Source organism: Balaenoptera borealis (assembly GCF_965194805.1).
Source record: "Balaenoptera borealis genome assembly, chromosome: X".
Lineage (NCBI taxonomy): Eukaryota > Metazoa > Chordata > Mammalia > Artiodactyla > Balaenopteridae > Balaenoptera > Balaenoptera borealis.
Window position 1 is genome coordinate 11672427 of NC_138881.1, and position 24295 is coordinate 11696721.

A 24295-nucleotide genomic window follows, 5' to 3' on the forward strand; every position below is an offset into this window, starting at 1 on the left:
TCTTCCCTTCTCCCTTTATACATTTTTCTTAAGTGATCTCATCTACTTCTTTGGATTCTCCCCCTTTTTCTTCCATAGGTCATTTTCTTCTGAATTCTTGTCAGCCCCAAGCCCAAATCTCTCCCACCAAAACCAAACAAAAAATGAACAACTTCATCAACAACAAAAATCTGTCTTTCAACCTTTGCTATGCCATCCACCTACTTTGCTATTCCTTCTTAGCCAAAATTCCTGATAATTACCTACAAATGTCCCTCCACTTCCTCACCTCCCACTTTCTCTTCAGCCCATTCTAACATACTGGCTTCCACTCTCATCACTCCACCATGATGACTCTTGAGAAGGTCATTGGTAACCTTCACATTGCTAAACCCAGTGGACATTTTTATCTATCTTTCCCCTGACCTCTTAGTAGCCTAAAGCCTGTGGAGTGAGTGCTTATTAAAATAGCCTTGGATTCTCTGACATCACACTTTCCTTCCCCTTTTTTGACTACTCCCTCTATGCCACTCTGTGGGCTCATCTCAAAATACCTATCTTTCAAATATTGAGCTTTTCAAGGTTTGGTCCTAAGAACACTTTTTTTTTTTTTTAATTCTCAAAGTCTCCCTGCCCTTGACTTCAGTTACCATTTAAATCCTAATGATCCACAAGTTTATTAAACGTCTGATCAGATCTCCCTTCTGAACTCCAAACCTGTATATCCAATTTCCCCCTCAGCTTTGCCACTTGGATATTTTAAAGGCTTCTCCAATTCAATATTTCCCAAACTGATATCTTGCATTTTCTCTCTACATTTAGATCTCGTTCCCCAGTGTTTTCTGTTTCGATGAATGACACCATCATCCATTCAGATACACAAACCAACACCCCCCGCCCCAAATTATACTTAATAATTTCTCTTCCCTCTTCCTCTAATTCCTCTTTTTGTCTTGTCAGTTTTGCCTCTTAAATATCTTGCAAATTTGTCAATTTCTTTCCATATCTACCAACACTCCTCTCTACATATCTTGTACCAATTTTCCTTACCCCCCCACCCCCCATGATCCTGCCATACTGACTTTAGAGGCCTTTAAACTAGGTTCACTGCTCATGTCCTGTTTTGTGGAACATTCTCTTTTTCTACTCCATGTTTCCCTATGACCTTGGAAACCCCTCTCATAATTCTGATCCCAGCTTAAGCACTTTTTTCCCCCAGGGAACTGTTCCTTGATTCCTCAGACTGGATCAAGTTTCTTTGTTATATACTCATGGTTTACTGTATCTTTCTTTCAGTACCTAAAGCAGTATATTTATATTTGTGTGATTATCTGATCAATGCTGAACCTTCTCCACTAGATTATATAGCCTAGTCTGTATTGCCAACCTCCCTATTCCTGGCACAGAGTTCAGGACATGACACATATCAGGTGCTCAGTAAATGTTTAAGTGGTTTCAAGTACCAACTGTAGGCTGACAACTGCTAAACTATCTCCAACCCAAGTTGCTCTTCTGAGCTTCAGATCTATATAAACAACTGTTTGCTGGGCATCTCTGATTGGGTATCTCACTGGCATCTCAATCTTAACAAATCCCAAACTATGTTTCTTATCTCCTCCACTCCCATCCAAACCTCAATCTCTCCCTGAGTTTCTGTCTTAAAGAATGATTCCCCGCAACCTTTTATTTGCCCAAATTAGATACCAGGCATCAGCTTTGAAGTTTCTCTCTCCTTCATCTCTCACGTCTGATAAAGCACCAAGTCCTACTAATTCTACCCCTCAATTATGTTTCCAATCTGTCCATTTCTACTCTACCTCATGGTCCCCATTCCAGTTCAGACTATGATCAACTCTAGCCTAGATCACTACAAATGGCGACCCCTTTACTGGCCTCCCTCCCCCTAGCCTTGTGTTCCTCGTAGTCATTAACCTTTACAAGCAGTAATATGTCAAAAATGAAATGCTGATCATACGTATTCTTCAAACCCCTAGAGAGTTTCCCATCACTTAACTCTGAAGGATCCAGTTCTTGCTTGGCTCTCCATCATCATCTTTCATCCTTTTCCCTCCATACTCCTTTCTCTATCCATCCTAGATTACTTCTAGTTTATTGAATGGGCCCTGCTCTCTTATACCTTCAGATTTTCTGCATTAGTAAGTTACTGTTGCATAACAAAGCATTCCAAAACTTAGTGTCTTATAACAACAATCATTTATTATTTCCCATGGACCTATGGGTTAGCTGGGTAATTCTTCTGTTTGGGCCAGATTCATCTGCTCTCCAGTGGACTAGCTCATTTGTCTTTACTCGTTTAGCAGGCCAGGTGGGGGCTGGCTGGTCTAGAATGATCTGGCATGGCCTCATCTGGCTCCCCTCCACATAGTTCCCCACCTCCAATAGGCAAGCCCTGGTTTATTCTCATGGTGGTGGCAGAGTTTAAAAGAAAGAAAAAAAAGAGAGAGAGAGAGAGAGCAGAAACATGCAAGGCCTCCTGATGCCTAGGCATGAAGCTGACATATGATGATTTCTGTTGCATTCTATTAGTCAAAGCAAGTCACAAGGTCATCCCAGAATCAACGGGTTGGAAATAGACTCCACCGCTTGATGGTAGGAGCTGCAAACCCACATTGCAAAAAGATGGGTACGTAAATGGGTGGAGAATCTGGGCCATTTTTGCAATCAGTCTACCCCATCGACTTTATTTTCCTTTTGCAGAGAATACCTTTACCCCAGCCCTTCTCTTTAATAACTCATAATTATCTCTGGTCTCAATTCAGGTGTCACTTCTGGGAAGCTTTCCTAGATTCCTCTAGATGTCTTTCCTCTGGACCTCATCATTAGAGCACATATATTAAATATCTGACTACTTATCTAACCCTCCATAAGTCTTTGAGGACAGTGTCTTATTTGGTCACTTCCTAGTACAATGCCTGGCAACAACAGCAGGGACTGTGCAATAAAAATCAATCAAGCTAGGTCTCAAGAAGCAAATTTAAATGTAAAATGCACAATAAAATCAATCAGTATCAGCATGTGCCTCCCCTGCCACTCAAATCTCTGATTATGGATAAAACAGCATCAAATATTTTCCCCAACTCACCTTTACCCCTTTATTTTCCTTTCTTTGTTTCTTCCTCAGTAGAAGCAAAAGAGCAGGATTTGAACTTTACTGTGTGATTCTACTCATGCAGGGTAGTCACAAACATATAAACATAAGAATAATGGGCATGAATCTACCTTATTTTCTTAGTGGGGCGGGAGTATTCATTTCAAGCCCCTTCTTTTACCGCACTGTTCTCATCACCCATCTGATAAGAAGTAATGCACTATTTTATCTATAAATTACTTTTTCTCAGGGCTCAGTAATTTTCATCACTAGTCTCACATCTTCTGTGAATCCCTGATGTCTCACAACAGAGCTAAATCTGGTATTCATGGTGCAATCTCTAGAGCAGTGAGGCACAAGATGACTCCAACTTCCTTCAGTCGGCTGGCTTCTCTTTGCCATCTTATCACATTAATTTCCAAGTTGTTACTGACTTTTCTTAATCGCCTCTCTCTCTGTAATTACTTTCCTCTTGCTGTAGCTGCTTCCTCAACCACACACCTCACCTCACCCCATGCACAGATTTCATGTGTTGCTGTATCTTCCTCTTAGGACATGGGAGTTGACAATTTTCTAGTCACTTTCCCGTCCACCTATTTTCTTTTGCTTTCCCGTCCACAAATTTTTTTCTCTCGCAAGTTATTATTATTTTAAGTATCTGATCCAACTGGAAATGCTAATCCCCCATTCCTATATAATTCATTTTAATAGCAAGTTGCGATGAAATGGGCAGTTATCGCTCTTACATCTTTAAGCCCATCAAGGCTTATACTGTCCTCTTCTCACATTACACTCTCATGGTTCCCATCATTGCCATTGCAGCCCATCTTCTTGACCTTTCACCAAACGCCCCTGAGGTCAACTACCATTTATCACAAAAGAGAGGATAAGCAATAAGAACAACCCATGCAAAAAGTATTTCTCAGAAACTCCCCACAATGACCATTAGAGTTAGTCAACTAGGACTCTGATTCAGCAAGATAACCCTTAGATTCTCAAAGTAACGGGATGAATGCTAAGTGAGCCACTATTCCCAGCCAGTAGAAGGTTCAGTATTCATAAATCATGCCGAAGTAGCCCCATTTACCTCTTAGACAAATTTACTGGGTAGTCTTCAGTAAAATACTTGGCAAAGTTTCCTGGGTAGTCTTGAGAACCATGAGGGAGAATATAGATAGGATGATCCTAGGTTGCATAATTATGTGGATGGCTAATTATTCCTATACATAGAAAGTTGATCAGTGGGGTTGGAAATGTTTTTTTTTTTTAAATAAAGGGCCAGGTAGTAATTATTTTAGGCTTTGTAGGCTGAGCTACTCAAGTCTACTATGGTAGCCCAAGAGCAGCCCTAGACAATACATAAAAGAAAGAGCATGGTTGTTTTCCAATAAAACATAATTTACAAAACAAGCATGGGCTGAATTTGGTCTATGGGCATAATTTGTTGACCCGTGTCTTAGGGTCTAAGCTACCAGGGGACATGACTATCTTTTGCAAGTTTTAGTGACCCATACAGCATAGAATTCAAAACCTTCAATCTGCAACTGGACTGTTGTCTTTAATTACTGGACCTCACAGCACTGTATTAGTGTTCACACTTGCTGACGCACACATGTTCACGCACAGATGCTCAGTCACCATAGAGAGGTTTTCTTTTATTCAGGTTAGTATCGTATATCCTTAGAGAGAAAAGAAACATTGAGCCCTTTTTTAACAGAAATCAGTGCAGATTAAGAATTAATCTACACATAGATGAGCTCATAATAAAACATAAGACAACATTAGCAGTTAATTAGAAATTAATGCTAAAATGCTAAATGAAGTTCTTAGATTAAAGCAACTACATCACACTTGAATTGTTAATATGGCAATTAGCTTAGTCACCTACAAAGTACTTGTTAATAAATACTTCATAAAGACTTCTGTTAAATGAGAGTACAGCAGGTTTAGAAAATGTACGTTTATATGGTCTTTAAAAATGTACTCAATGGAGTTATTTGTAGTGAGGTGGATGGAGTTAGAGTCTGTCATACAGAGTGAAGTAAGTCAGAAAGAGAAAAACAAATACAGTATGCTAACACATATATATGGAATCTAAGGGAAAAAAAAAAAGGTCATGAAGAACCTAGTGGCAAGACGGGAATAAAGACACAGACCTACTAGAGAATGGACTTGAGGACACGGGGAGGGGGAAGGGTAAGATGTGACAAAGAGAGAGAGTGGCATGGACATACATTCACTACCAAACGTAAAATAGATAGCTAGTGGGAAGCAGCCGCATAGCACAGGGAGATCAGCTTGGTGCTTTGTGACCACCTAGAGGGGTGGGATAGGGAGGGTGGGAGGGAGATGCAAGAGGGAGGAGATATGGGGATATATGTTTATGTATAGCTGATTCACTTTGTTATAAAGCAGAAACTAACACACCATTGTAAAGCAATTATACTCCAATAAAGATGTTAAAAAAAATGTACTCAATATGCTTGCTTTTTAAAAAGTCTAGTCATGGTACCTTCTTGAAAGAATTCATGCCACAGCTAAACGTGAAATATTTTTTTCCTTTCTGAAACTAAAGCCAATACTTTACAATAGTGGTTCTCAAAGTATGGTCCGCAGACCAGCAGCATCCGCATCGCCAGGGAACTTGTTAGAGATGTCAACTCTTGGGCTGCACCCCAGACTTACTGAATCACACACTGTGGGGTGGAGCCCAGAAGTCTGTGCTTTAACAAGCCTTTCCAGTGATTCTGATACAGTTCAAGCTTGAGAACTACTGCTTCACAACCCTGAGGATTAGCTGCAAGTAAGGTTCAGCTGCGTGTGTCCTAGACTGTGTGCATGGGGCAGTGGGTCCTACTATGTCAGGTCCTACTATGGCACCGTGTTGGAATCACCCGGGGTACGTCATAAATACTGATGCCTGTGTCCTATGCAGAGATTACGTTTAATTGGTCTGATGTATGGCCTGGGCTTTGAAATGTTAAAAAACTTCCCAGATGATTCTAACCTGCAGACGTGTTTAGTAAACATTGGAGTAGAAGCCATACTCCAACCCAAACATGGCAGAAAAAGCTATTTTTGATGGTATGGAGGATGACCGTCTGCTTCTTAGTTCCCTCCCAGGTTAGATTTAGCTGTGTTTTTGTTCAAAGATGGTTTGTTTTCTGTATTTGTCTTTGGGAAAATCCTAGGGTCTTAATAGCATCAGCTTAGACAGGCTCTTTGTGAGGCTGTAAAGAGTGGTATATAATTGTATGGTTACTTACATGTACTCTTGTTTTGCATACATTAAAATATAGTTTCTTTTATCCTTAAAACATCTACACACACACACACAGACAGACACACACACTTATCTGTTATGCTGTAAGTCCGTAGTGGCATGTACACCATGCCTTTTTGTTAATCTGACATATAGGAGACAATGAATATTGTTTCCAGATTACCAGCCATTTACTAGACAAGCAAAAATGAAACAAATGAATCCAGCGGTCAACTCAAGAAGCAAATAATAAGAAATATAAACCAAAGGAAAGCAGAAGAAATTCATTCATAAATATAGAAAGACATTAGTAAATGAAAATGCAGGAAAAAAATTGCCATGTTTTCCTTAAAAATGAGAAAAAATAGATGAACCATTAACCGGTCTAATTAAGAAAAAAAGATGAAACTCAGCAAACAAAATTAGGAATACAATAGGAGCATCGTATATACAGAGGAACAGAAAAGAATTATACAAATATTCTACATACTTGTATGCTAATAATTTTTAAAATTTGGATAAAAAGGAAACATTTCTAGGACTACACAGTTGTAAAAAGATGATGCAGAAAGAAGGAAAATGTTTAAATAGCTCAGTAACTATAGGAGACAGTGAAAAAAAAAAGTTTTCACAGGTACATTTTTTCAAATCTTAAGTTTCAAATATTCCTAAACCATTGAGACAGTTCCAGGGAATAGTGAAAAAAAGGAACATTTCATCTTTTTACAAAGCCAGAAGCTAGAGTGATACTGACAAGCACACCTGACATTCAAAAAGATTTTCACAGGCTGGAGAGAGCAAAGGAGCAGGGGAGGGAGAGAGAGAAACTGGTGATTTCGCAAGGACTTCACAAAATGGATCTAAGGAAAACTAAATTTTATTAGCCCAAGTGGGAGGCCAGGAAAAGGCCTTGAGCCTTCTGGAGCTCCCATTGTTGAGGGATGAATGGCCTGGGGGAATCAAAGTATTTCCTTGATTCTAAATCTCCATTGACTGTAAAACCGTCAATTTAATTATAGATATTTTAGGGATAAAACAAACTACATTGAATGAACCTAAAATTAGAAAACATGCATTCATATACTAATATGCCACTCTTTCAATATCACCAGATTGCATCTAAGCCTTCTTCACACTGCAGAGTCTAAAACTTCCTGGGACTCATTTTCAGCGGCCGCAGTGATGAACAGCACACAGTGATGGACTGCTTTCACCATCCGAGCTGCCGGACTTGACCTCCCCACCAGCTTTAGGATGACAGTAAGTTTGGAGCACTAGCTAAGAATACCAAGGCTGTGCCTGCATTTCTTATTTGGTTAAACTCTGGTTTCATTCTTTCCTTTAATCAAATCCCGTATTCGCTGGAAGAGACTGAGCTTCCTTTGAAAGTCAGCCAGAAGCTTTAGACTAACAGCTCTTTGGTGCCTGGGTAATAGTCCCTTGTCACATGTATAGGAGCCACACCAACCACTCTTGGCTTTCAGAATCCTATGGTCTCTTTTGAGATTTTGTATTTCTACTGCCTTTGTTGTCCTGGTATTTGCACAAGAAATCTTCTATTTGCACAGTAATGTCTCTTTCCAATGCAGCATGAGTGGAATATTTTTAAAAGTCATTTTAAAAGACAATTAATGTAACTACTGCCCAAATCTTTGTTTGTAATACCATTCTCCAATAAAAGGAACTAGGGCTTTTTGGACAAATAGTTGATTCTAGGGCTGGGGCAGGAAATACACAAGTCTGGAGCATCTTGTAGAGGTAGAAATAAAGGAAATGCTTTAAAAAAAACTCACAATGATGGGAGTATGTCGAGAGATGCAAGAGTCAACTGAAAGAACTCCCAATGGACGAAGCTGGAATAATTGGAGCAACAAAATAAAGCAGTATAGGATTATTATCCAAAGTATAGAATAAATATCCATGAGTCCATATGGATATAAATAAATGGTTGGATGACTAAGTAACTAAGTGAGTAACTAACTAGAGGAAAAGCAGCAAATCCCCCCAGGCAGAAGAATTTCAAATAATTTATGTAGATACTCTGCCCTCAAGGAGGTGGAACATTATTCCCCCGCTTCTTAAGTTTGGGCTAGGCAAAGTGACATCTTTCGTAATCTAATCACGAGACAAACATCAGACAAATTTCACTAGAGAGAAATTTTACAAAACAGTTGACCAGTCCTCCTCAAAACTGTCAAGATCATCAAAAACAAGGAAATTCTGAGAAACTGTCATAGCCAAGAAGAGATAAGAAGATACGACAAATAAATGTAATGTGGTATCCTGGATGGGATTCTGGAAAAGAAAAAGGACATTAGGGAAAAACTAGGGAAGTGTGATATGGACTTTAGTTAGTAATAATGTATCACTATTGTTTCATTAGTTGTGACAAATGTACCATACCAATTAGAGAAACTAATAATAGGGGAAAGTGGTTAGGGGGTAATGTGGGACTCTGTATTATATTCCAACTTTTCTGTAAGTATACAACTATTCTAAAATAAAAAGTTTATTTAAAAAAACAAGGATGTAAATATAAATTAAAATTCAACTATGTGTACCACTTTCAAAGCAAATATCTCAATGGAGGTGGCAATCAGATAAATGGATTCCTTTAATACATGGCTAAATTCAAACATTCAGGCTAACAACGCAGATTTTCTTTCTCTTCTGACATCATGTTTTAGAATGCATACTGATTTCAAAAATATTAAAATCTAACAAAAGATCACTTAGTATTAAGGATAATTAATTTTAGCATTTATTAAGTGCTAACGGAAGAATATTTATTTTTGTGCTGTGAGCTCCTTAAGCGTAGGACTGGGTTCCATTCATCTCTGTCTGCTCTGCACCCGACAACACGGGTGGCTCAACTGTATTTCAAGTTATGTGAGGCTGAATGCATAATGGCATAAATTTACTGAATGATTAATAAGCCTGGCTCTGCCCGTAACAGGGAAGAGCTAAATCGGACTCCATGTTCGATCTGCTTCGTTGACTTTAACCTTTGCTTTTCGTTGCTTTTGTTATTAAATCATACGTAATGGCCTGCCTCAGGGAACCCTGCCCCTCTGCCAGAATGTTAAACTAAAGTGCCTTTGTTCAGCTCACAGGGCGACAGTCTGACCCCTCCCACCTGTGGATGGCGCCAAGAAGGAAGAAACTAACACATCCCCTCCCCGAGGCTGGCCATTCCCGGGGATATTTGCAAAACTTACGGTCTTTTTACTTTACATCCTCATCTCCTCCCGCTCTGTACTATAAAAGAAACTGGCATCCAGACCCCGATAAAATGGTTTTTCGGAGACTCTAGTCCGCCATCTTCTCGGTCTGCCGGCTTTCGGGGTAAAGTCGTCTTCCTTGCATCAACACCTCGTCTCTGATTCATTGGCCTGTCAGTGGCGAGCAGAGCGAGCTTGGACTCGGTAACATGCCCACCAGAGTGGTTACAGAAATGGAGAAGTGAAACCGAGCAGGACCCTATGGGGCTCCTGGGCACAAAAGCCTTTCTGTGTCCCCCATGGTTTTTTTTCCCGCCGTGCAGCTTGCGGTAGTTCCCCCACCAGGGATTGAACCTGATGCCGAAAGCTCAGCCTCTCTGTGCACCGGTGCCGAATCGAATCTCGAAGTCAGAGTTTTGGGTGAAGTAGAAAAGGATAGCTTTATTGCTTTGCCAGGCACAGTGGGACACAGCAGGCTCCTGCCTCGAAAAACTGTGCCCCAACCCAGGGGAGTTTGGTGAAGCGTTTTATAGCCACGATTCAAGGGTGGGGTTGCTGACAAGATTAGGGTCTCAGGTGGTGGGTCTCCTAATCTGAGGAGCTTCTCTGCTCCCTTTAATCTCGCCTCAGGTGGTTTCCTGGCTGCTCCTCCCTTGATTAGCAACTGTTCACATCTGCCCTTTGGAACTCAGGGAAGGTCATGGAGGCTGGAGTCTTGCCTACAAGAAACAGGGGACAAAAAGGGACTCTGTGCCCAGGAGCCCCACAGGGCCACACTCGGTTTCAAACTCTTGCCCTCAGCAGTGAAAGCGTGGAGTCCTAACCACTGGACCACCAGGGAATTCCCCCGCCCCCAGTTTCTTGATTACAGGCAATAGGCTTCATTCAGCCCCCCTGACCTTCCCTGAGTTCCAACAGGTCGGTGCTAATTAGGGAAGGGAGGGGATGAAGAGACAAGGGAGGAACAGTCAAGAGAAACAACAGTGCAGCCTTGGGGCAGGGTCCTGGTTCCCCTCAAGGGACACACATAACAATATCTTTGAGCTGTTTAGCAGATACTGAAACTACCTCCAGGTGGGAGAAGTTAACTACATGCTGCCCACAAGCACGGAGACCCCAGACCAGCTGGAACCAGAAGGTTGATGATGCTGACGCCCACTTACCTCCCCACCAGCCAATCAGAAGAATGTCCACGAGCTGATCACGCCCTCTGTGAACCATTTCTATAAAACTCCTCACTACCCCCTCCAGGTCGGGACGCACAGTTTTGAGGGCATTAGCCCACTGTGGCCCCTTTTGCCTGGCAAAGCAATAAAGCTATTCTTTTCTACTTCACCCAAAATTCTGTCTCCGAGAATTAATTGGGTGTCGGGGGTACAGAGGTCTGATATAGCTTCAGAAGGAGTAATAAAAGGAACACAAGCAAACTCATACACATACAGCAGCAGAAATTCTGCTTTGACACTATTTTCTTAGGGTCCTTTGTTTACGTAAGTGGTTTTGGTCTAATTTTACAGGTGTGCTCTTTCAGATGTCAGATGGATTTTCTTATGATTGTTCGAGTTATTTTTTATGCTCAACAAAATGGTAATTTAGAACTATTTCACCAAAAGCATTTGTAAGATATATTTAAATAAAACAAATATGGGAAAAACAACAACAAAAAACCCCAGAAGCTTCAGGTTTTCTTGAGGACATTTGAAGCACTGCCCCCATATCTGCCACGCGTGCTGGAGGGACTGTGGTTGCTGGGGATGAGGACTCTAAGTGAGATGAGTCAGAGAAGAGTTTAAAGTTTTGTGGCAAACTGAGTGTCGTTAAATTGTTAAAGAAGACTTTAATCTTTTTTTGCAGATCTTCTCCTTCAGTGATCCCATTCCCAGAAACCCACCTTCATTCTCCCAGTGAACCCTTTCAGAAGCCCGTGGTCCATCTGGACCCTTCCTTCTCCACATTTCAACAGCAAATTAATCACAGTATCTTGTACTTTCTAAGCACAAAGCTTCTCTTGAATTTGCCCACTTCTAAAGGTGGTTACTCCTTTTGTCTGAGTGACCACTGTTCACTAACGGATTGCTTTTCTTTGATTCTTGTCCTTTCTGATCCACTGCCACACAGGAGCCAAAGGGATTGTTAGCAAATGCAAATTTTATGATGATGTCATTCTGAATGACTTCCTGTTGTTCTTGGCAGAAAGCTTAAAACCGTTCCGCAGCCTCTCCCTCCTCTGTAGTGAACATCACAGGGCGGGCCCGGACCCCCTCCCTTCAGGATCGAGGCATTCATCTCCCACTTGATGATGCAGGGCTCACAGCTGTCTCTCCCCGGGAATCACGCTCAGTTGGGATTATCATCCAATGACTGGTCAATGGTGGGATGTACAAAGGTCTGTCCCCCTTGCCTCAATGTGGGACAGCCCTGAAGGGCGATCCCAGCTCCGCATGTTATCTGCTGAGTCCTCTTTTGCAAAAATGTTGAAGTCCAAATTCTCCCTCTGCTCAGTCCTGCTTCTCCCGACCTCCTTTAGAGGCTGTTCCCGTGAGCCCGGTTTGAGACCCACCGACTCTCTTGCCTCACCCCTCCCTCTCTGCATGCAGCGCATCCTCTGCCCCATCTCTGTGGCGCCCTGGATTCCAGACCTGTGTCTGCACCAGCTGATGGAGCCGAGGCTCATCGTTTGACATTTACTCTTCTGTAACAGAAGGCATTCTAGATGAGAGAGTCTTGAACTTTCACATGCCTACGAATCACACCGGTCTTGCTAAAATGCACGTGTGGATTTTCTGAGATCCTGCATTTCTAATAGCAGCTCCGAGGTGACGCTGATGCTTCTGGCCTATAGACCACACTCTAGTATTAAGATTCTAGAAATTCTCTTAGATTTGTTGTAGCTGAACTAGTTTGACAGGTACCAGCACAGAATTGGTTTCAAACCCCGGCTCTGCCCCCTCCCAGCTATGTGGCCTTGACCCGGGTATTCAGTCCAAGCCTCAGTTGCCTCATTCACAAAATGGGAGGAAATGGTGCCAACTCTTGGGTGCCAGTGGAGACTGAATGATATAATACAGGCAGAACACTTGGCACAGTGCCTGGCACATGGCCCTCAAAAATCGTCAGCTTCATTCTGTAACCACACGTCAGCATTCCAGGCCAGAACGTGCAGACGGTTATTATGGATCAGTCCCTTGAGCCGCAGCCAGACATTCAGATGGGCACCGCTGGCAGCACCATCTCCGAACTCGAAGTGGTACAGAGCTGCAGAGAGGAATCCAGAACAAAACCGACTGTTTGGGTGCAGAGAGGTGAAGAGGGGCTCTATCCAACAGAAGAGCAAAAGCTAGGGAGGGAGATAGCACTACTTTCTGGAATTTTCCATGTCATGTCACAAGTAAAGAAAGGCACATAAGTCTCAGCTCCTGGTCGTTCTGTGTTCTGTGGGTCAGATGACCTAGGAAGTGGGGAATGGGCTCCTCGCAGGAGCAGAAGAGAACCCATCATATAAAATAGATGATCAACGAGGACCTACTGCAGAGCACAGGGAACTCTACTCAGTGCTCTGTAATAACCTATATGGGAAAAGAATCTGAAAAAATATATATATATACGTATGTATAACTGAATCACTTTGCTGTACACCTGAAATTAACACAACATTGTTAATCAACTATACTCTAATACTAAAAAAATTTTTTAAAAAAAGAAGCGAACTCATCACGTTATTCGTCTTTTCTGCCCTTTGTGCTTTGTAGCCCCTCCCAGAATATACCCTTAAGACTCATGCTGGATTTAATCCTAGCAAGTGTATGTATGATCAAAAAACCAATAGCCCCCAGACACAGCATTAAATAGGACTCCGTGGCCTTAACATCTTTTCTTTGATTCAGAGCAAAGGAGCTCTATCAACAGGAAGCACCGTTGTTTTCTCTCAGTAGGGATGGCTGAGAGCAGCAGCTGTTGTATGAGCCAGCGTACCGACAAAGGGACAAAGGGACACATCCTGGAGCTGTGTGAGACAAACAGGCAAACAGCGAATGTCATTGATTCCATTTCAGCCAAGATCAAGTGCAGATGGGCTGGAGAGGCAAGGCCACACTCAAGGCAGCAAAGTTGGGGGCTGGGGGGTGGCATTCGGGGACAGGGTGGGGAGAAAGCTGTCTAGCAAAGCTGCTCTGCTAAGTCCGTGGTAGTCCCTAACCTGAGCCAACACACTGTCAGAGGAAGGGCAAAGGTAAGGCAGGCCTGAGTGAAAGAATTCTGTTTTTAACTGGTGAAAGGAAATTGACATAGAGGAGGACACATTTTGCAAAAGACCTACAACACCTCTCAAAACACAAAGAAAGGGGAAAAGGGAACATGAAATTCACCTGAGCTGGTTGTAACGGTCCTGCTTGCTTTTTAACAAGTTCAGTTGATGTTAATGTTTTAGTCATCTACTAAGAGCAATGTGTTCACTGTTCTAAACGAATGAAATTTTCCTATACTCACAACTCATTCATTCATTCATTCAACTTCGTTTCTAGCTTCCTCTACTGTTACATGTGGCCAAAGGATGGGGTCCTCACCAGTGGAACATGAGCGGAAGGGATACACTCCAAGCCTGGCCCATACAACCTTCTCTCCCACAGTCCTTACTCTCTTCTTCATTTGACTGCAGAACAGAGAAGATCTGAAGAATCTTCTGGAAGACCGAGCCACAAGACAGGAGACTGAATTATTAAATGATTGAATGGAGTAGAGTTCAAGTGCTCAACTGATTCCATGGCCCCATTATATGCGTGAGAAATAAACATTTATTGTGCTAAGCCATTTAAATTTTAGTGCTGTATGCTACAACAGTGAATCTACCCAGACCAACACATGTGCATAATGCAATGAGGGTATAGGATATGAATCACCTTAGTCCCAGGGAATCTGGGAAGGCACTGCAGATGTGAAAACACTCAATGGCGTAGAAGAAGGACGATACGTTTGCTAAACAGACAAGGGAGAGGGGAAGGGCATTCTGTGGGCAGGCAAGAACAAACGCAAGGGTAAGACCACTAAATCGAATGGGTTATTTGGGAAATTCTGTTTTCATATGGTTGGAATGTTAGATGGCAGGTGAGACTTGAGAGGCAGCAGACAACTGAGGGGCAGGGGTGGGCAAACTATGGCTTGTGGGTCAGTTCCGACCTGCTACTTGTTTTTGTATAACCTGTGAACTCATAATGGTTTTTGTATTTTTAAATGGTTGGAAAAAGTGAAAAGAAGAATAATATTTTGTAACATATGAAAATGATATGAAATTCAAAGTTCAGTGTCAATAACTTAAGTTTTATTGGAATACATCCATGCTCATTCATTTATATATCATCTATGGCTGCTTTTGCACTATGATGGCAAATGGCAGAGATGAATAGTTGTGACAGAGACCATATGGCCCACAAAACCTAAAATATTCACTATCTGCGTTTTAACAGAAAAAGTTTGCCAACCTCTGCTTTAGAGTCTGGACTCGATCATGTGTGATAGACCACATTATTGTTCCCATTCTTCACTTCTCCTTGAATCCATACTCTTGTCACGTGACTTTGAATTTCATACCACTAGGTGCAGTATGTTTTTCTGCTTCACTGATGTTGGGCTTGGGCCATGTGACTTGCTTCAGTCTATGGAACATGAGAGATAGTGCACTTGTTCCAAGCCTTGGCAATAATAGAAATTACATGTTTTTGCTTTTCCTTCTTGTATTTCTGTCATCGTCACTAGAAGGACACATCCCTCATAGCATAAGAATAAAAGGAATGTGGAACAGAGCCACTGGAACTGAACTTCAGACAGAATCTGAACCAGAGCCATTCCAGCCAATTCTCAGACCTATCAGAGTGTGAACAAATGTTGATTGTTGTATGCCAATAAGCTCTGGAATTGTTTGTTAAGTGGTAGAAGCCGATTGATATATCATGTAGCTGCTGAGGAGAGAAAATACTAGGTGCAAGCCAAGGCACACATCCTTATAACCAAATGTTAAAGAACATTAGCAAGCTAAGGTTGCTGAGGCCTAATGCTAAAGGCATTTTGTATTAGTCATATGGAAGCCTGGTGTGAAAGCACAGTCACAGTGAATTTAGGCAGAAAACATTTGACTCTTTCTCCTTTTCTTGAGATCTGAATAAGGCCTCTGACATTCCTTCCCTAAAGTTAAGTGGTCCTATATTTGCATAGAAATTGTCTTTTTCTTCCTTTTATTGCAACTAATATTTGTTTTTGCATACCACTGCTACATCTTCAATGGCTCTCTAATAGGGATATGTCCCTTCCCACAATCTGACCTGTCATAGTTTTGGAGCTTGAGAATCTCTAATTCATCTATCCCAGGAAATTCTCAAATATGAATCATTCTCTGAACCGTCTAAGAAAGGAGATGAGGTAAAACACTAAAAGTGTCCCTTCCAGGTTTCTTGGCTAATACCTATGTGGGTTGTCTTGGTGACTGGAGAAGAGATGGAGAACAGAGCAGAGACTAGAGAAGATATTGTCATTCTGGGACCTATAAAACCTTTGTGAACATTTGCTTCTCGGAAATTAACTCAGGAAATGGCATCATTCACTGACTTGGTTTTCTGGGTATCACAAGGTTAATGAAATCCCCTCAAGATTCTATAAACTGGGATTATTTCTTTTTTTCTCTTATCCCAGAGTCCTAGGGGTCATGGCTAGGGGAAGAAGCATCCTGGGCATGGTAATATTAAAATTTAAAATTTGATCTGTGATTATTTGTTATATCAAAATTTCCCACTTCTTTTCAGTTGCCACCTGCCCTCTCACCACCAAAATTAAGCAAGTAAGACAGGCAGACACATAAAACCACAATCATACTCAAAATAATTAAATCACAGTCTCTGGGGGATGAGACACAGGCATCAGTATCTTCTGAAACTCCTGGGTGATTCCAGTGTGCAGAGAAGTTTGAGAACCAGTGTTCTGAGCCTGTTCTTGGTAAAGCAGCATTCTCCTCATCATAGGGGCACAAAGAGACTATCACGCCATTGTAAGAGCTGGGGACATTTAGTCCAATCAAGACATGTATCAGCTAAGATATTTTCAGTTTCATAGTAACAGAAATCCTGATTCACACCAGTTCACATAAGACCATTTGCAGTGTCACACACATGTTAAGTTCAATGGCAGGATTCTTTCTGTCTCTCCATGCTGCCACCCATGGTGTCATCGCTGGTGGTTCTACGAGAGCATTCCAGAAGCATCTGGGGCTATATGCTTTCCTTTCAGGTTCAGTCCTAGAGAGAAAGCTTTCTTTCCTTCAACGACTGGACAGTGTCCTGCCTTTGCTTTGATTGGATCAACTTAGGTGCGTGCCACCCTCATCCACATAGTAACCAATCACCAGCTGTCTTAGCTCAGGCTGCTATAACAAAATACTACAGACTGGGTGGCTTAAGCGACAGAGATTTATTCCTCACAGTTCTGGAGGCTGGGAAGCCCAAGATCAAGGTGCCAGCAGATTCAGTGTTTGGTGAGAGCCCATTTCCTGGGCTGCAGATGGCTGCCTTCTCGCTGTGTGCTCACATGGCCTTTCTCTGGTGTATGCAAGCGGAGACAGAGGGCTCTTATACCTCCTCCTCTACTTATAAGGCCACCTCATGATGGCATGAGGGCATCACCCTCATGACCTACTTTAAACCTAATTACCTCACAAAGGCCCACCTCCAAATACCATCACATTGGGGGTCAGGACTTCAATATATGAATTTGGGGGGCATACAAACATTCAGATCATAACACTAGCTAACTGGCCAGGAAGGTCTTTACAGATTGGCTTAGAGCTAGGTTACAACTCATCCCTGAACCAATTACTGGGACAAATGTTTGGTTTAGGCCAATTAGGCCTCACCATTAGAGCTGGCACAGAGAATAATTCCATTCAGAAATCCCAGCTGCTCCATAGTAGGATACGACTGGGTCCTGTTAAGAAGGGAAAAGTATGGAATAGCTGCTGGTTAGGCAAAAATCAAATATCCACTGAAGAGTAGAGACAAAGCAGAAGATGCTTTAGGTGATTCATTGGTTCCTCTTTGGCAGCAGAATAGCATTGGATTTCTCCTGAGAAGAGGAGGCCCTTCCACACATTCTTTTCCAAGTCGTGAGCCATGCTGACAGATGATAAGCATCACCAAAGTCTGATCATTCCTGACGTTTTGGATTTCTTCTGTCTTCTTAACCATTCTAGGAAGAGGGGAGCAGCATAGGTATTTGCCACCCAGGCGGCCAGAATGTGCCAAGGAGTCAGGAACTCCTCATTCATGGGCCCAAGAGAGCCGACTGCTTCCTTATGATAAAAGCAATGGTGATTCTCTACCCCATTGGGAAGATATCAAGCCACCCTCTGAATATCCTCAGCAATCCCTCAGCCTCCGTAGAAGATGGCAGCAACTCTCCTTGTTTGATTCGAGTAGCCCTCTGAAGAGTAGGAAATTCAAAACCACTAGAGATTAGCCTCTTGGGTGAGGTAGTTCCCCAGTCAAGATGGAAACACTCTTTGGATTTATCAAGCAAGTCATTAACATCTATAAACCATTTAGTGTGGATCATAGAAAATCAATCTTATGTCTCCTAAGAGAGTTAAAGGGCAGGACTAGTGGACAAGTTCTCAACTTGAGCTGCACATAAGAATGTCCAGCAGATTAATTAAACCAGAAACTCTGAGGGTGAGACTCTGGTATCAATATTTTCAAGCTTTAATGGCGATTCCACTGTACAGCTTAGATGGAGACCTGGTCTTGGTGAGGGCTTTTGGGACGCCTTGGATGGATGAAGCACCTGGAAGGCTTTGGAAGCTGGACAGTAAAGTAGGTGGGGTGGGATTGGGATAGAACCACAGGGAGAGACAGTGGTGGAAAAGGAGTCTGGGTACCAGAAACGATCTGTACCAAAAGAATACATATCTCTATCTTCACACTCCAGCCTTGGTCTATTCATAGTCTGTATCTGATGAAATGATGTGTTGAATCCTCCGGTATGCTCTTCTCAAACTTTAATGTTCTCCACATCCCTGGGGACATGTAAAAATTCAGATTCTGATTCGGTAGGTCAAGAATCAGTCCTGAGATTTCTGCATTTCTAACAATCGCTGAGGTGCTGCTGCTGCTGTTTTGCAGATGAAATTTGAGTAGCAGTTGTGCAGTATATTACAGGAGGGAACCATTTTGCCTGCTTTAGGGTACCGGCGCTCTTTCCCCCTATAAACTTATAAATCAAAAAAGATGTTGAAATTTGACACATTTCCTGTTTATTAAAGATTGAACATGACCAGATAACACATCTCCCTTGTAGGGGAGGAAAAATATCTTTCCTCTACCTCTCTTAGGTTCTCAGCTACGTCTCCGTAACAAAATAAAGATTAAACAAGAGACAAGCATACAAATTAATTTAATGTAAGTTTTACATGACTTGGGAACCTTAGAAAAGGAAATGAAGACCTGAAGAAACAGTTACACTTGAGTGTTTCTATATTAGGCTTGGTGATGAGTGGAAAGTCGTTGAAAAATATGATAGGACAAAAGGGTATGAGCTAAGGGTAGTCAACTCTGGGAAACTTAGCAAGGCCTGTTGGTTCAGATTCCTCTCGGTGTCCCTCCATCTGTGGACATCAGGATGCTCCTTTCCTCCAAGTATCGGGAGGGTACTTCTCACATGAAGATCTTATGATGTTTCATGGGAAAGTCAGAGAGTCCTTCCAGCACCTGCCATTTCTCAAATTCCTTCAGTTTAAAATATTCCATATGTTAAGGTGCCATAATTTGAGGTAGTGTGTCGTGAACCCCATTACTTCTTGTCCCACTGTCTGGCCAGACATGTCCACCTACAATAAAATCTCAGAGTTCCATTTGCACCATCTAAGCCATACTTCACTGTTAACCTGGCTTTTCTGATTTAGTCCTGTGGAGTTCCTGAGGGTTCATATGTACTGAGACTGAAGCTCTGAAGTTGACAAAGAATAGCCAGGGACACAATAAAAGAAAGAAACGCTTTCAGAAGGCTGTCCCATGTCCCCTTGGAACCAATGATGCATATAATAAAAAGAAATGGGGTGCAGGTGGGATAGATTGAAGTCAAGTACCTTAAAGGCTCCAATGAAAGGAAAATACATTGTAGAAAGCTGAATTACTCAAAAAGCTAACAGCAGGATTTCTCATTTGCCTAGCAAAATGGACGTTCTGAATTAAACATTAACATCAAATTGAGCCAGTGCTGGTGATGTAATGCTCAAATAAATGAGTTTTACAAAAATCATATTCTTCTTTAGAATGTCAGCTTCCTACCGCAATAGGCATTTTAGTCCAACTTGTACTCTCTCTGGATCAAAAGGAACATTCAAATTTTTAAGGTAACGCAACAGAAGCTTCAGATTTCTCCAAGGGCCATTTATAACAATAAGCATAGGCTAGCAATGCCTTCTTATCCAGGGGACCATAATCTGAATTTGAATTGAAATTCAATAAAGTAGCATTTGGAATGCAAGTAGGAAAGTAATTAAGGTAACAAAAAAGGAGGTAAAAGTATATGATTCTCTGAATGCATCCTAAAATCTCTTTGGTTTGAAGAGCCCCTCTAGCTGGAGCCTGTGCAGAATAAGTTGTGCTAATACAGAAGCAAGAAAGCAACAAGATTTTTGAAAAAATTTTCAGTTCTTTAATGTTCTTTCAAATTAGCATGCTGATAATGCACAAATCTTTGCAATTAAATGGAAGGATAAAAGCAGTGCACACATACTTATTCCAGAGAAACTTCTCCTGGATGAATTAGCTCTCTTAGTCAATAAGCATGGATTGCGATGACACCATAAGATAGTTAGCTGTGGGGTAGCTGATAACAGAATTTGGCCTTGCAATCTTTAAACACATAAAGAAGAGGCGGTGTATTGTATTACTGTTCACAACTATTCATTCTCTTGCCTCCTTCTCAGAGGACCTTTCTGCCCCATTGATTCTAGACTTGGCTACATAACTTATGTTTGGCCAATGAAATAGGAGGTCATGTGATATAGATCAAGTTCAAACAAAAGCTTTGAGTATGGTTGTGTGGTTTGGCTTAGCCTTTTGCACATCCTCTTGGCCAGAAATGGGCAGACCGCCTCAAGAGCTCCTTGAGCCCTGCACATTAGAATGAGGAAGACAAGTGAAGCAAAGCAGAGCCAATCAGAGCTGAGCAAAGCCAGAGTCCATGCAACTGACCCACAGCTAAGGTGTCACTGCCGACACGCAACGTGTGTGAGAAATAAATGTTTATGACTGTAAGCCATTAAGTTCCGGGGGACTGTTTGTCACTGCAAGCAAAAGTGACTAATACAGGATTTGGTATACAGAAATGACAAGCTGCCATAGCATTCTCTCCCTCCCGTCTCTCTCTGTCTCTGTCTCTCTCCCCCACTCTTTTTTCTCTCTCTCTCTACACACACACACAAACACATACATGCATATGTATGGGAGTGCATGTATGGTGTGTATGTGTGTGTGTGTGTGTGTGTGTTGTTTTACTTTTCTTGGTTTTACTGCTTTGTTCACATGCAATTTTAAACTATGTTTTCTTGTTATCTTTGTTTCAAAGAAATAAACATTTAGGAGGAGAATACTGGTTAAGGTCATGGATCTGCAATGATCGTGCCTATGTTTGAGAACTGGCTTTAGAAAATAGGGATAATAACAGTTTTGACATCGTAGGATTTCTGTGCAGACAAAACAAGCTTAGTCACTGAAGTCCTTACAAGAATTCCTGGCTCTTAGAAGGCACTCAACACTGGAGACCTATTCATATATTATGTTTGTACATACTATACAACATTATGATAAAAACAATGTAAGTTGAAGCTGGAAGTCTGTAAGAAGAGTTTTCCTTTTTATAAAGGTTGGACACCTCTCCAGTTAAAAAATGAAACTCTTACATTTGTCCTCCAGCAGCTGACTGAATTTAGCTTGTGGGCGATGGTGATTTTAGGGACTGAGGGATGACAGGCAGTGCTGCAGAGAGTGTTAGAATAGTTCATGTGTGGATGTGGATGTGTGTGTGTGTGTGAGAGAGAGAGAGATCATTTTATTTTAATTTTTAAAAAAAGTTTCTATTGAAATAGAGTGGATTTATAATGCTGTGTTAGTTTCAGATGTACAGCAAAGTGATTCAGTTATACATACAATATATAAATACATGTATTTTTTTCCTACATTCTCTTCCATTATGGGTTATTACAAGATATTGAGTATAGTTCTCTGTGTTATACAGTAGGTCCTTGTTGGTTATGTATTTTATATGTAGTCGTGTATATCTGTTAATCCCAAATTCCTAATTTATCCCTCTCCCCCTTCCCCTTTGGTAACCATAAGTTTGTTTTCTATGTCTGTGAGTCTATTTCTGCTTTGTAAATAAGTTCACTTGAATCATTTTTTTTTTTAGATTCCACATATAAGCGATATCATATGATACTTGTCTTTCTCTGACTTACTTCACTTAGTATGATAATCTCTAGGTCCATCCATGTTGCTGCAAATGGCATTATTTCATTCTTTTTATGGCTCAGTAATATTCCGTTGTATATATGTACCACATCTTTTTTATCCATTCATCTATTGATGGACACTTAGGTTGCTTCCATGTCTTGCCTATTATAAATAGTGCTGCTATGAACATAGGAGTGCATGTATCTTTTCGAATTATGGTTTCCTCTGGATATATGCCCAGGAATGGGACTGCTGGATCACGTGGTCATCTTAGATTTATCTTCATTCCATACAAAGAGCAGGCGTACACACTATTAAAAAGGACTGGTGGAGGAATAGGAGATGGCAGGGGGCGGCCTGCTTTGGTCAAAGACCAGGAGTATCTGCCTCTGTCTTCTCCCTCCTTCCCCATTTTCCTCTCCCACTCTCAGGGACTCCTCATAAGAAGTTTGCTTTTCAGACAATTTTTCCAATCAGTGTTCATACTTACAGATTTTACCCAGGATTCTCCCTTTGGACTCACAGAGAGATGGATAAAAATGCCAATCCAGCCTTTTCCACACTTTTTTTAAACCCTCTGTACATTTGTACTAAGAGACTCTTGGGTGGAGAAGTATATTGTCCTAATTTTGAAAGTTCTGGAGTCAGAGAATGGGCAGCCTCTCCTTAGGTTTTTTTGTTCCCATCAGGACTTAGTCGCTCTTGAAGCTACTCAGAGAAAGAATGTCAGGAGAAACATTACTGAGGAAAATTATCCTGTCTAGTGTCCCTGGAAAGTATTTACTGAGAGGAGCTTCTTAAATAGAAAAATCTGATGGCCTAACTCATGTGTGGAGCTAGTTAGCAGAGCACAAGTGATGTAGGAGCACGATGTAGGAAAGTGACAGGGGTGATAACAGCAGGTCAAATGTCATGCGAAGACAGCATGGAGACATTATGAGAGGTGCAGGGTAGGATGAACGCCTGGAAAAATCATTTAACTGTGCCCTGGAGAATCATGCAAACTGTTGACATGGATGCAACTTCCATGATAGGGGCTAAAGTTTAAACACACTGTTACTTACAAGTGCAAAGAAAATACAGCTTTATTTTTCTCTTATTAATATTTGTTTAAAAGTATTTATGCATATGTCATATGTATATGATTTTACATAGATGCATGAAGGTGAATATGTACATGCTCTTTGTAGACCAGGGGTCAGCACACTATTTCTATAGAGGGCCAGAGAGTAAATGTTTCCGGCTTATGGACCCTGTGGTCTCTGTTGCAACTCCTTAACTGTGCCCTTGTAGGCGAGAGCAGCCACAGACAATACATAAATGAATGAGCAGGGCTGTGTTTCAATAAAACTTTATTTACAAAAACAGATGGTGGACTGGATTTGGCCCACAGGTGGTAGTTTGTCAACCCCATTTTAGATCTTTTTTTCCTTTTCTTTCACTGTTTACCTCTCTCTCTCTTCCCCACACACGTGCCAATTACCTCGAATTTCACCCTGTACATACAACCCATGTGAATTAGCATGCATGTCCTTCCATATTTTCCTTCATAAACTAGCTTTATATTTTCTTCCTGTAACTCATTAGGTCCTTGATCCACAGGGAAGTAGGGAGATTAAAAACTTAAGTTGTAAATTAATGATTTCTTTATTAGTTAGGGTAAAAAAATCCTAGCTGCTGTAACAAACCCCCTAATCTTAGCAGCCTAACCCAATAAAATGTTTAGTTCTCGTTCATACAAAGTACAATCAGGTGTGTATGACCAGCGGGCACCCTTCCATGGGGGGAACTCAGAGATCCAGTTTCTCTCCATCTTGTGGCTTTGTTATCCCTCATGTCCTCAAGGTCCTAAACTCTGCTGGATCTTCTGCACATCACTGATAGCAGAGATAATGCAGAGGATCACACAGGAGATTTTTAGGGGCAGGGCTTAGAAACAGAATGCATCTCTGTCCACATTCAATTGGTCAGAACTTAGTCATGTGGCTACTTGTGACTGCAAGGGATTCTGGGAAATATAATCACACTGTGTGCCCAGAGACACATTCCCCAGCCCTTAATATACATAGTTTGGCAGACTTCTTTCCCTTCTAGTTTGAGAAATAATTTGAGTGCTGGAACTCACTCTTTGAGTGCTGACATGTAACTCCTTCATGTCTTACTCATTCTTAGACCCAGTTCAAATGTCATCTCCTCTCTGTACCCTCCCCACATACCCCATGCAGAATTTATAGTG

General features: G+C 41.5%; 1 long non-coding RNA gene across 2 annotated transcripts in view; it reads right to left on the reverse strand.

Moving 5' to 3' along the window:
- The window catches only part of LOC309619994, a 91673-nt gene that overhangs the window by 13797 nt on the left and 53581 nt on the right, over positions 1 to 24295 (reverse strand). The gene's annotated exons all lie outside the window — the stretch shown is intronic.